This window comes from Lynx rufus, unplaced genomic scaffold, assembly GCF_022079265.1.
Source record: "Lynx rufus isolate CCGP_SWC_20201006 ecotype Redwood Valley unplaced genomic scaffold, mLynRuf1.p SCAF_6, whole genome shotgun sequence".
Classification (NCBI taxonomy): domain Eukaryota; kingdom Metazoa; phylum Chordata; class Mammalia; order Carnivora; family Felidae; genus Lynx; species Lynx rufus.
The window spans coordinates 105671490-105685295 of record NW_025814878.1 but is presented as its reverse complement, the minus strand read 5'-3'; the positions used below and the strand labels follow the sequence as shown (position 1 = coordinate 105685295).

The window sequence follows — 13806 nt, the reverse complement described above, 5'->3', positions numbered from 1 at the left end:
AACTCGGTCCACACTGACTGGTAAAGCTAAATGGGAGGCACTCACTTGTACAGTCACACAGATCTGGGATTCTTGGGTTTGAATCCCTGCTCTGCAATTTACTAGCCACGAGACCTTGAACAAGCCGGTTCCATCCCTTTGTGCCCCCATGTCCTCTCCTGTGTAATGAGTATAATAACGCCTTCCTCATGGAGTTGCTGTGAGGTCATAGATGTAAAATGACGACATGCATCTGCGCTTAGTAGGTAGCTGTCATATTTTTAAATGTATCCCATCCCCGAACGTGCACCATGTGAGGTCACCATGGTCAGAGCACAATGCGTCACCTTCCTAAAGAAAATAATCCTCTTAGGCTTCTCTAACCCTGCCATTCTGGTTCTTTTTAACCATCTCAAAAGAGCCTACATGGATCTCAGTTACTTCCCAGAATCCTTTGCAAAACTCTCTACAAGCTTCTTAAATTTAAGCCCCCAAAAGTGTCCTCAGAGGAGAATCAGTCATGGAGCAAAGAAGACAGAAAGCTGAAACCCCAGCCTCTGTGCTCTGAGCTTCTGATTTGCTACAAGGGTTCAGACATGGGACCACATAGAGTAAAATGTACCCTGAAAAGAAATGAACAGGTGAGCACAGGGCACGATGGGGGAGAGGGGGCAACCCATCTACAAAAGTGGAGAACAAGGCTGGGGCCTCCAAGTAGAAAGGGATGGAGGGACCCTTTTGAGAACTTACTAACTGCCAGGCACCACCCCAAATGTTTACATGTATCACCTCATTTCATCTCACCCAGACCCATTATTTCCATGGAGTGAAGGGTCCTGGATCCAAACCCAGGCAGACTGACTCCAGAACTTAAACTACTGATCACCAGACTATGCTGCCTAGAAAAAGTACTGGAAGGAAATTATTAAAATGTTAACAGGGAGGAATTAAAGGCAATTGTGATTTTCTTCCTCATACCTGCTAATATTTTCTAACAAGCTGCTAACACCTGCTAACAAGTGAAAGGGAAGGCTTTCTGTAATTTGCCTTAGAAACCGATGAGAGCATCCAAAATGGAAACAGAAATGGTAGGAAACCCTGACTTGGCAAGACAGTGATGCTACTCTTTCAAACTCACGGGTACAGCTTAAGAGTGCATATCCTTACCTTCCTGCTCCTGTACTTCCAATACTTTCCTAACTGATCTCTTGGCCTACAGGTTCAGCTTGTCCTCCATACCTCTCTGAGTGACCTTTCTAATACATAAATCTGACTTGTCCCTATTCCCCACACACCTCTCCTCACTCCAAACCCTCTGTGACTCCCCTACTGCCTACCAGGTCAAGGCTAAGCTTCATATCATGGTATCCGATCCCATTTCAGCCCAATCCCTTCTTACCTCTCCAGCCTCATCCCCTGTAACTGTCACTGACAACTTCATAGGTGCCAGACCCTGGCTGGGTGCTGGGGACACAAAGATAAACACCACGTGGCACAAAGATGAACACGACCTAGCTCATGCCCTTAAGAAGCTGAAAGTCCCCTTGGGCAGACAGCCAGAGAAAGGGATCACTGCAATCCACATAGACAGTGGGATGGCAATCCAGCCTGGAGTGCTCGGGGAAGGCCTCTGGAGAAGTAGGAGTGAGCCAGGTAAGGGCCAAAGGAGGAACCCTTCCATGAAGAAGAAGCCTCAGAGCAAAGTTCATGAGCAGCACTACCTAAAAGAACTTTCTGCACTAACAGAAACGTTCTACACGTACGTTTCCCAATATGGTAGCCACCAGCCACATGTGGCCATTGAGCACTTGACACGTGGCTAGTGCAACTGTGGAACTGAATTTTTATTTGATTTGATTTTTCATTAACTTACACTTAAACGGCCATGCATGGCTAGTGGCTACCATATTGGATAGCACAGTTCTAGAGCATTAAACTGAAGGTAATGGAAAATAAGGGGAGATGGGTAAGGCCAGATTACATGTAGCTTCCTATACTCACCATGCTATCTGCTAGTCGCTCCCCCTCCCCCTACCTACCTGGCAATCCCCCGGCAAACCCACACAACCCCACCCGTGTACCACCTCTCTCTGAAGACCACCCATGTACCACCTCTCTCTGAAGACTTCCCTGGCTGCTCTACACAGTCTCTCCCACTTACTACTTCTGAAATGTGGTCTTTTTCTAGGCAGGCAGCACTGTGTATCAGATTTATATGTTCTCATAGCTGTCCCTACCAGATTCTGAACTCCTTCTCTTACTTGCCCTGGTTATTTCCAGCCACTGGCACATGGGAGGCACTCGATAATGCTTGATGACCAAGTTGTCAGCACCGACACAGTCACTGTAGCCTGGCAGGAATGGGGAAGAGGGCACTCTCACACTTCTTCTATCAAAGATGTGAGCCACTAACCTTGATCTTTTCCTCAGCTCTGTCCAGGGGCTCGGGAAAGGTTCTCATGAACATCTGAACATTCTACCCCTTAGCTGTCAATGGCAGGCCTTGTGGTAGCTCTCACTATTTTGTCCGGGTTCCTAGAAGCTATTTTATTTATTTATTTATTTATTTATTTATTTATTTGGAGAGAGAATGACAGAGCACAGGTGGGGGAGAAGGGCAGAGGAAGAGAGAGAAAGAATCTGAAGCAGGCTCCACACTCTGGCTCAGCACAGATCCCACAACCCCGGGATCATGACCTGAGCCAAAATCAAGAGTTGGACGCTTAACTGAGCCACCCAGGGGCCCCTCCAAGGTTCCTAGAATCCTGATGTCTGTACAGGGAAGGTAATTAGCCAGCCTTTGGAGTTAGTCCTGGGTCTGGAGACCAGCTTGGCAACTCGGCACCTGTGTGTCCTTAAGCAAGGTGCTGAAACCGCACCCCCCCCCTCCCCGAGACTCAGGTTCCTCAAGTATAAAGTGGGTACCACATCTGCCTCTTACAGCTGCTATAAGGCTGAAGTGACTAACACATCTGCACAGGGCCAGGCACACAGTAAGGTCTCTATATAAACAGCAGCAACTACTCCTGAAGCAATTTGAAACCCTCATTTGGATACCCCACAGCATATGCAAATTCCTGAGCCCCTAAATAGGCTCTTCTTGGTGCTCTCCGGGATGCAAGGGATATAATCCAATCTCTGACTCACAGTGTGTTGCCAAAATTCTCCTTGGGTTCCCAAGAGAAAATTTATTTTCATTCCCTCCAACTTTAAAAATTAAACAGTCCTTACAGCGTTTTGGGGTGGCGGGGTGACAATGGAGACCGTGCAATCCGACAAGCAGCTTTAAAAAGGTTACAAACTGTTTGGAGAAAGAAAGGAGAAGGCAGCCAAAGGGGGTGGGCAAGGGGGGGGGGTGGAGACAATCCCCTGAGTTTCTGCTATTATTGAATACCCCAACTCTCAAAGCAGCCTGGCCGCCCCCTCCTCCACGTGAGCTAAGCTCTGTTAATGAGAAAGCGGAGCTCTGCCTACATTACCACAATAATGATTTCCCCGTTGCATTTTTACATGCCTGCCGCTTTATCATAGCAGAAGTAGACATATATTTTCAATAAATCCCTTCTCTCCTTCCTCCTCCCCAACTCCGGCTCTCCCAGTAAATGTTGTTCCCTCCGCGCCCTCCCCCAACGCAATCCCAACCCTGGAGCACAATGAGTTCCGCTAATCAAAACAGAAAGAAAAAGAAAAATGGAAAAATCACAGCTGCTGAAAAACAGCATTCGCTACAAGTCAAAGCCCTCCACATTTTTTCTGCACGCAGCATTTACTTCTTCAAGGACACATCACCCCCGCCCCATCAGAAATCTTACGTAGAGTTGCTCCAACTGGGGTGGGGGGGAGGGTAAAGAAATCTAATATTCGCTCTCTTTCCTATTTTGACTAAGGCAGCACAGACAGAAATATAGATAAGGCCTCAAATAACTGATTTAACAAAATGTCACTTATTAAAAAGGATGGGGGATGGGGCTGCACTTGAATTTGAGAGCTCCGTTAAACCACCCCAGCTAAAGGCTGCCAGGCCACGAGAGGCAAGGGGCGGGGGGAGGAAACATTCTCTAGCCCGGTCTCCTTCAGTGGCTGCAAGGGTTGACCCTGGCGGGCAGAGAGGCCTGGATTTCTCCCTCCAATAAGAACCAATGGGGGACCTGGGCGGGGGGGCGGGGAACCAGAAGTAAAAGAAAAACCAAAAAAACCCGGTTGATTCTTAAATACATAAGCATGTATACTGCATTAACCAGTGCCAGCCTCTGTGCCAGGTGCTGGGGGTACAAAAAATGAGTGATGACCCAGTTCTGCCCTCCCCAAGGCAGCGGAGAAGGGGTGAAAGACACCTGGTGGTAAGTATGACAATAGCAAGGGCTGAGGCAGCCCAAGTGAGTCCCCTCTCTAGCCCAGCCCACAGCCCTGGCCCGGGACCAGGCACACAGGGCCCTCAAGGAAGAGTTAAGGAATGAGCATACGCACAGTGAAATTGTTTGAATTCCATACTGGTTTCTAAAGAAGCTGAGACTCCCAAAGGAGAGAGGCCTCTAAACATCCTTACCTACTGTGGCTCCCCAGAAAACCCCCTCGGCTCACTTGTGCTCACCCAATTAAAAAAGAAAAGTGAACAAGCCCCAGTACTTGATAATCAGCCTCATTATGGGTATCCTTGAGTTGAATTTTAAGGGAGTTTGATGTCTCCCATTGTGAGAACATCAGAGGGAGCTCAAAAGACACCCCTATTAAAACTCTTTGGGCATCAACTCCCAACTTTTTTTCTTGTCTTTTTTAAAACATCTTTCAAATAAGTTAGATTGAAGGTGGTTTCCCAAGACAAGGAGAGGCCCTCAGCGTAGCTTCTGTGATGACCAGGGGCCCTCAGGAAGCTCTCTGAGATCACAACCTGCTCAGAGCCCAGTGTGTCCAAAGCTGGAGCCTGGAAATGGAGGCCAGGCTATCTAGAAACAAATACCGATTGTCCAGGTTCCTCCACTGAGGGGCCCCGCAGAAAGGACAGGGCTAAGGGTAGGAGGCTGATGGAGAACAGCCATGTAATTTGTTAAAGTCAAGTTTTGGCTTTAATTATGAGGCAGCCTTAAAGCTGTGTGCTCCAGAATGAGCCAGACGATTCGAGCTCTAAAAAATGTAATGCCCAAAACATGCTTAAATCATCTGAGTGTTTCCAACTAAGGTCACTGGGACTTATAAGCCCGAAATTCCCAGGTGATCTTGGTGTCCACAGTCCTCTGCATAAATTCTGTACCATACTCTTATTTAATACTTCATAGCAATATCTATTTGAAGGTGCACAATATTTGGAGACCATTCAAATTCTGGCATTAAAACGGGGCTTTGGATGCTAGCTGGACATGTGATTCTGGGTTAATCACTTATTTGTATTTTTTCAATCCTGCTTCTTGAGCCTCACTTTCTTCAGCTGCAAAATGAGAGTATCCACCTCCGATGGCTGATGTTTCTGTTGTCAGATAAACTAAGACACGCCGAAGAGGCTTTGGACCAATAAAAAGCTGGGTAAACACTAGTCATTTCAACGATGGCATCCATTTCCTCTCTGATTTTTCGTTGATTATATCCCCCTCTCTATGAAACCAAATTGATATCAGTTCCACTGATCTCTCAAAACTGACAAGTTGTATTTGTTATACAAATACAAGAAGTCCCATTATCCACAGGTGAGCAAACCCCTCAGTAACTGCTCCATTACCCTAGTCTGTCTGCTTTTGTTACGTTTCACGTTTTTCCATAATACGAAGCAATTCAAAAATAAATAAATAAATAAATAAAGCATCACCCTCTGGGGCTCAGAGGCCAGAGGTCTGATTACGCGAAAAGCACGAAATATTTTTTAAAAACTGGAAATGACTGGGGCCACCTGGGTGGCTCAGTCAGTTAAGCGACAGATTCTTGGTTTCGGCTCAGGTCATGATCTCACGGTTCTCTGAGTTCGAGCCCCACGTCGGGCTCTCGGCTGTCAGTGCAGAGCCTGCTTGGGATCTTCTCTCTCCCTCTGTCTCTGCCCCTCCCAGTCGTCAGTTTTTTTTATCTGAAAAGGAGATCTGACCAAAGATCAATTCACCTCGCTGCTGTCTTCCTACGGAGGAGGCCTCTTACAGTTTACTTAGCACTTTCCATACATTATCTGGCTGCATCCTTGCAACTCCTGAGAGGAGAGGTGGCACATGGGGTCACCCTCTTTTTACAGATGCTGAGACAGCCCCAGAGGCCGCCTTGTCCAGAGCCATAGGACGGTGCTGAACCAGAAGACCCCAACCCAGGTCTTCTGAGTCCCTCCTTGCCCACCCACCTCCCATGCAGACACCACGGTTGGGGACCACCCGGGCTGGCTGTCTGTGGCATATTTTTGTGAAAGGCAGCCTGAAGGAGAGGCCTCTTTTTTTTTTTTTTTTCTTTCTTGGAGCTTCTTGCTCAAAACATATGAGACAGTGCCCACCAACTTTTGAACAGGGCTGAAAATCACAGATGTCTTTTTCCAATGATAGTTTTCAAATAAATCTTACGTGAGGCCCAAATTACTTTCACTGAAGACTCTTCCCCAAGCGAAAGAATCCGCGCTTGCCTCTGTACTGCTCAGTAATGCAGTCAAATGTTGAGAAATATGCAGTACAATTTTCTGATGCAGTCTTAACCCTTCAAAGTCTCTGGCTGGTGTCAAGTCCTGAGTCCAGACCCCTTCCCAAGGAGGGCGCAGCCTCAGCCCAGAGCACCCCATGACGGAGTACAGCTCCCTCACCTCCTGCTCACCTGCACCTGTCTTATCCCTCTGGTCAGGATGGAAGGCCCTCCCCCACCCTCCTCCCCCCAGGGAAAGGCCAAATCTTCCTGAAACCTTCTCAAGGGCTCTCGTCAGCTGTCCTGACCTCACCCATTGCTCTCGTCAATCACCCCCCTCTCCAGGATCTCTCCCATTAGCTCAAAATTTGTAACACCAACACCGGAAAAACCGCTTCCCGTTATGCACACGTCCTTCCAGCCCCCACTCCATTTCTCTGCCCCCCTTTCACCATCAACCTTTGCCAAAAAATTGTCTACACGTGCTGACCAGTTCCTTACCTCCTAGTGCCCTGCCCACCCCCTCCAACCTTGCTCCCCACCCCCCATCCCCTGCATTCCACTGAGGCTGTTCTTTGAAAAGTCCCCGGTGGCTTCCATTTTGCCAAATCCAGGGTGACTTTTCTGGCCTTATTAACCTCATGAAACATTCAACCACCACCCCTTCCCCAACACACACACACACACACACACACACACACACACACACACACACACACAGCCTTTCCTTCTCTCTCTCTCTAGGTTTCTTAGGACATCTCACCCAGTCCCCTGGAATTAAATACCACCCCCTGGCTGATGGCTTCCACATTTTTATCTCTCGCCTGGCCACTCCTTTGGTGCTGGACACCACTGTCAGACTGCCGGCCTGTCATCTCCACCTTGAGCTTAACAGGCATTTCAAACTTAGCAGGGCCCAAACGGAAATAGCTTGATTCCATTCCCCTCCCGCTCCCAATCTTCCCCATCTGGGCAAACAGCACCACCCATCTACCCAAACGCTCAAGCCAGAACCCCCCAGAGCCATCCTGGATTCCTCCTCCCCAGCCACCATCAAACCCACCAGCAACCCTGCCCATCCTGCCCATTCTACCTACAAAGTGTATCTCCACCCACCTGCTCCCTCCACTCCCTGTCACCTCCTCCTCCTCCTCACCTGGCCAGCTCTCCGACCCCACACCTGCCCCCTCCACCGCAGCAAGCCCCTTTATCAAGACTTGAGGGTGTCACTTCCCACTGGAAACTTTCAGTGGTTTCCCACTACACTTCAAATGAAACCCAACCTTCTCAAGGCCTCCAGAGTCCCGCACATTCGCCTCACGCTGCCTTCTCTCCATCCCCCTTGTCTGCCTGTGCCTCTTTTTAGTTCCCCTCCCCCCTCCAAAACCAAAATCCTTCCACATAGGCTCCCCACCGCCTGGTGCTCTCTGACAAACCTAAGAGTGCCTGTTCTAGGCTACTTTAGCTGAGTAAGTCCAGGTCACTGTTCCCTGGGATTTCATCAAAGCACTTATCACATTTTGCAATATATATTTCTGTACACGTCTGCCACCCCCTCTGGGCTGTAAGCTAGGGGTGGGGGTGGGGGAAGGGAAGAGGGAGTTGATGACGTCTGTTTTAATTATCAACCTATTCCCAGAACCTTAAGCCAGTGCCTAGCACATAGGACGTGCTCAGTAAGTAGCTGCTGAATGTACTAAACTAGATCCGGTTACGGCATGAAAATAAATAATTGTTATCTTCTAGAAGCCCAGAGTTATCACTGCCATTTAGGCCCACAGGTGCTTTTTCCCCTTCCTCTCCATCAAAAAAAAAAAAAATTTTTTTTAGTGTCGCTGCACCAAGAGCCCAATAGCTGCCCATACCCACCCATCCCCAGCTTGTTGTCTTCAAGGAGGAAAAAACAAAAAGCATCCTTTTCCTCAGCAAACCCAGATTAACCAGACGACCTTACAAGCAGATACCATAAGTACTTAGAAATTCTTTTAAAAAAAAATATCACAAGGTCTTTTTGTTATGCATTTTCTTTAACCCAGATGAAAAGATTTATTAAGAGAGCCACGGGGATCACACTTCTGTTACCAGGACCGTACTATTCCTTAAAATGCCACAGCATCTTCATTGACAAGCTTATGCCAATAACCACTCTTGTCAGCTACTCTTGTCGCCCTCTCCCCACAAAAAAAAAATCAACTATGTTTTACTTTCCCCTTTATTTCTCTGGTTCCCCTCCAACATGCAAATTCAGAAATATTATTAATCCACAAGATCCCAGCTGATTCTAATCCTCCCTTCTCCCTAAATCACACAGTTTTATGAGGTCATAAATAAAATGAGCTGAATTCAACGGCTTTTAGAGAACAACCAGCATCCATTTGTACTGCCTGGGGTCTGAGCCATGTGTCTGGATCCTCACTTTTCATGTCAATGTTCAAAGTCAATAAAAACATCAAGAGCTTCCCCCCCCCCCCAAAAAAATGCCCATGGTGAAATACAGAATATCCTAGAAATGACAGTATTACAATATCATCATCATGAACTCTATCACAAACATATGACCAAATCCCAATTACCCACATGTGAATTCTCCACAGAAAGTGGATAAAGCCACACTCAGCTTCCTGGTGTCCCACTCTTCCCCAAGCCTACCTCCTCCTGTGGCCTGGGAATAACAGTTCAATTAACCTTGGACTTGACCAAGCATAATTAGACAGGTAAACCAGCTGGCTGGAGGGGAAACTTCCAAGATTAACTGAAATTATTTTGGGTGCCTGGGATTATGTGCCCCACGCTCTATTAGCACATATAATTGGGAAACAACCATGCACTTTTTTTTTTTCTGAAGACAGTGGCAGACTTTCGTGAAAGTATTTCCTTGTGTTTGGTGGTCAAAATTACCAGGCTACTCAAGAGTCCTTTTTGGAATGCCAAGGTACAAATCCACTCTCTCCATGAGAAGACAAAAACAGAAGTTAATCAACTCGTCCTAGTCCGTGAAGCAATTTGGCCGTTGGCCCAGGAAGAGCCTGTCGAGACCTCTTGAGACCTCTCTCCACAAGATCCAAGTCACAGAAATTTCAGAGATGGAAGAAATTCATGGACAGAATCTGCATTTTTAAGACAAAAAGTCCGAAACCCAGAAATGGCTAGAAACTGATACCCTCCCCACTTTTCTTTATAGTGACATCCCCCCCCCACCTGAAAAGTTCTTCATCACTTTACAAATATTGTAAACTGGGCCAACTACCGTATGCAAGACAATTTTAACACTTTCTGATTAATCAACTTGAAGGAGAACCCTTATACTTCCCAAAAAAAAATCAATGCTTTTGGTCATTCTGACCAACTATCAAAGGAGGAGAAAAAGAACCTTCTAAATAAGCTTTGTTTCTGTGGCCACACATTTTATTATATAAGCAGCAACCCCCTCTTTTACAATGAAAGCTCTTACCTCAATAAAAACCGCAGGCCCAAGCGAGTTAAAGGAGGCAAAACTGAGTACTTTCCACACAGTTCATAGAACAACTGTTTTCACAGCAAGCTCACATAAATGCTACGTGATATTAACACATGCCTGCTATGTGGAAGCCTGCTTACCAAGCTGTGAAAAGACCCATGTTCACTATGGAACCTGCAAAATTAATATTCTCAATGCCCATAAAGCAGAAGGGAAATGTTGGGTGTTTTTTTGTTTTGTTTTGTTTTGTTTTGAGATGTCAAGCTGGCTTCTAAACAATCCTTTGGCGAAAATGGACATGCCTAAAAGGGCGGGGCCCAAAGAGGCGTGTCACTCCCAGTATCAATTCCTATAAATCAAATCGTGACAATCACCACAATATTTTAAAAAGAATGAATTATGATTCATGGGCCTTCAAACCTTTATTACCAGGAGAACATTCTCAGCAAAAGAGGGGAAAAAAAGCTACTGAGACTTGATTAATGGCCAAAGCAAGACAATAAAATAAATCTCATAAACGTAGGGGGCGGGGGGGGGGGGGGAACCTGAATGAGTGCTCTAGGCTTCAAGGGTAGGCATGTAAATAATTCTACTACCCTGGGATAAATACACATAAAGATTTTGTTTACCCTTCCAGCATATACACCATTCCGGCTAAGATTTTCAGCAGAGAAAACTAACAGCAAATTTGTTCAACTAATGCCCAGTTAGGAATATTTGGTAAGTGGCAATAATATCTAATTCCCAACAAACTCAGCTCTCAAGCGCCAAAAATCAAATTCTCAATCTGGAAATCGGATGACGAGAAGGAAAGAAGAAAAGCACTGTCCAGGACATCAGTAACACGGAGAGGAATTTTTTTTTTTTTAAACTCACTTTTTCCCCTGCTACAATTGAGCCTGTCTACAGAACCGCACAAAGCTTAACCAACTTTAGTCAACCACACACCTAGCATTTACTCCCTGACCCTACTAAACATGCCTGGGTTTGAATCCCTGGTGCTAAAATTATCCTGGCGAAGTGAAAATTCCCAGCATAATCAAGGTACCTGACAGCCAAAACCTACAACTTCTCTGCAGAAACCAGCAGGCTGAAAATCAGGAAAAGAGAAGCAAGGAGAAGCCAAGACTGATGGTTAACTGGTTAAGCGCAGAGTAGTGCCTGTTAGTCTTACAGTGGGCATCAAAAAACCACATTTTCCATCACCAGATTGCTTTCTTGAAACGGTAAATGATGCAGAAGGTCGGTACCAACTGAGACAACTTAAAACTCCTTTCTCAAAGCTCTCCTCCATGGCCTGCTAAAAAGTGAACCCAGCCGGCTTTTGGGAGGCATTTTTGAAAAAACTCTTCGGCCATCCCTGGATCCATCATTCCTAAGCATCACCTCCATCCATGTACTTCCCAAGACAGCCCAGGCCAGGCTGTTAGCAAACCCGCTTCAACACTTCACTTGCCAAAGCCGTGTCTAGTCTGGGGAAGAGTTTCCACAAGCTGGCTCTAACAGACGAGTCCAAGGCACACGGAGGAACCAGAAGTCATTTTCTTTAACCTAAGGATGGCAGGCGCACATGCTCCATCCAGCCCAATGCTGGACGCTGCCCGCCAGGTGCTCTTGGCCTCCGCCAGTGAATACGTGGTTTTGTGTTGTTCTTATAAATATCTATTTCTTCAGCCCACCAGGAGTAACTTCCCAGTCTCCCAAACTGAAGTTAGGGAGTGAAGGGGCAAGTCTACCCCTTTACACATTTCTTTCGTCCTGGTGGCCACTGTAAGTTGGGGGAGTACCCAGCCCCCAAAGAGCCTACAAGCGCATATACATACATATATGCATCATGTCAAAAACCCCCAAAGGCACATCCCTAGGGTCCTGCGGTTTCTTGGCTGGAAGAATGAAGGCTTTATAACATCACAACCTCCAACTGCGAGCCCCACCACCACCACCCTTTAAGCGGGGGCTGCCAATTATAACGCCCACCTCAGCCCTCCCCCTTGGCTGGGATGCTGGACAGCCCGCAGAGGGAAGAGCGAAGAAGGGAAGCAGAAAGAAGGCCCTGCTAACATACTGAAAGTAAAGAAGTGGGGGGGGGGGAGACTTTTCCCTCCCCTCCCCCGTCTTCTCACGGAGCATCCCCCAACTAATTTTTTTAAATGAAACTTAATAAGCTTCTTGCCTACCTTGGCTGTTTCTGCAACAAGTGCATGGGCAATCCGACAAGACCAGACTCCGCTTGGGGGATGAGATGGGGGGCGAGCAGAGCTGATGGAGTAATTTCAATATTAATTTATGTCAGAGCCGCCTTCTCGAAGCGCTACTCACTTACAGTACTGCCCTCAGCCTGTAAACAAATATCGCTCCGCCAGGAAACATACTCCCCAGATGCAAGCCCCTTCCCCAGCAGGGAACAGGGCCCTGCGCCGCCCCCACCCCACCCCCAACAGCATGCTCCCTCACCCCGGGGAGGAAGCTCCGGGTTTCCAAAGCACCAACCCACCACCTCCGCCACCACCCCAGCAAGAAACTTACTCGGTCCGTCTACGCCTCCACCCTCCCTTCAGGAAATCTACTCTCCATATGCATTCAGCCTCCCCGCAGGAAATCTGCTCCCCCCTCCCCCCTTCTATATACATGCACCCCTCCCTCTCCTCCTCCCCACGCGCCCTCCCCAACCAGAAACTTACTAGCGTGCAAGCGTGCAGGCTCTCCTGATCCTGGAAACTTACTCCCAGATATAGCGCCCGCCAGCCCCCTTTCCCGGCCCTGCTCCCCTTCCAGCCCTCCGCGGCAAGCAACTCCAAACTCTCCGCATCCAGCCACTCTCCCTCCCCGGTGGAAATTTGCAGCGCGGGGCCGCGCGCGTGCATCCACCCTCCCCTTCAGGAAACTTACTCCCCATCTGCATGCACCGCCTCTCAGCCATCGCTTAGAGGGAAGGGGGTGTGCTAGGGAGACAGAAATACATATGTATCTCTCGCCCCTCCCCCGGCCGCAGCCCACTCGGGGCCGAGCCGCGGTAACCTGGCCTTACCTTTTGCATTGCTCCCCACCCTCGCCCCCTCCCTTAACCTTCCTTATCCGCTCCCCGGCGCCCCCCTTTTTTCACCCATTACCCACCCCTAGCAACCGTTCCCAAGCTCCTCTCGGCCTTTTTTTTTTTTTAATCCAGGATGCAAATTCCTCCCCTGTCAGCAAATCGACTGTCAAATTATTTTCTTGCAAAAGGAGAAAGGCGGGGTGGGGGGGGGGGGGGAGCAGAAGCAAAAAGGGGGAGGGCGGGGGAAGGGAGAGAGGGACAGAAGAGGGGAGAGATATCCCTCCGCAGAGCTGGGTCTGGCCGCGGGCGGGGAAGCAGGAAGTAAGGTGTCCAGCGCCGCGGTCGGCGGGTCCTCCGCCGCGGCCCCCACCCGCGCCCCCTGTCCCTCCGGGCGCCGCGCTTCGGCGGGCGCGGGCAGCCTGGCGCATTGTTCGCAACCTCCCCGGCGATGCGCAGCCGACCTTATTTGTGTGCTCTGCATTTGCGTGAGGTTGCACCTTTTGTAGGCTGGCGAGACTCTGGGCGAGGATGGGGCGGGGAACGCGGACCGAGTTGCGGCCCCGCGCGGGACCTGTCAGCCCCGGGGTGTGGCGGACTCTCCGGCGTGACCGGAAAATCGAGGCCCGGGAGAAGGCGGCGTGGCCGGGAAGCTGCCGCCTTAGACCCGGACCAGTGCAGGATTGCTTCCTGCGTAGCCGTCCCGGTTATTGTAACGCGCTTTGCAATTTAACGACGGGGGTTGGGGGGGGGGAGGGTTCAC

The 13806-nt window shown here is 48.6% G+C and overlaps 1 protein-coding gene across 4 annotated transcripts in view; it reads right to left on the bottom strand.

The window, feature by feature from the left end:
• Positions 1-13389, bottom strand: part of TRERF1 (transcriptional regulating factor 1) — a 209376-nt gene extending 195987 nt beyond the window's left edge. Inside the window, exons 1-2 of one of the 4 annotated variants that reach the window (XM_047103296.1) lie at positions 13127-13389; positions 12190-12271 (exon numbers count right to left, since the gene is read on the bottom strand). The gene's annotated coding sequence lies outside the window, so the exon portion shown is untranslated. Of the gene's footprint in view, positions 1-12189; positions 12369-12693; positions 13022-13126 lie in introns of those variants that run through there. The other 3 variants (XM_047103295.1, XM_047103298.1, XM_047103297.1) reach the window with 3 other exon arrangements.
• Positions 13390-13806: the final 417 nt, after the last annotated feature.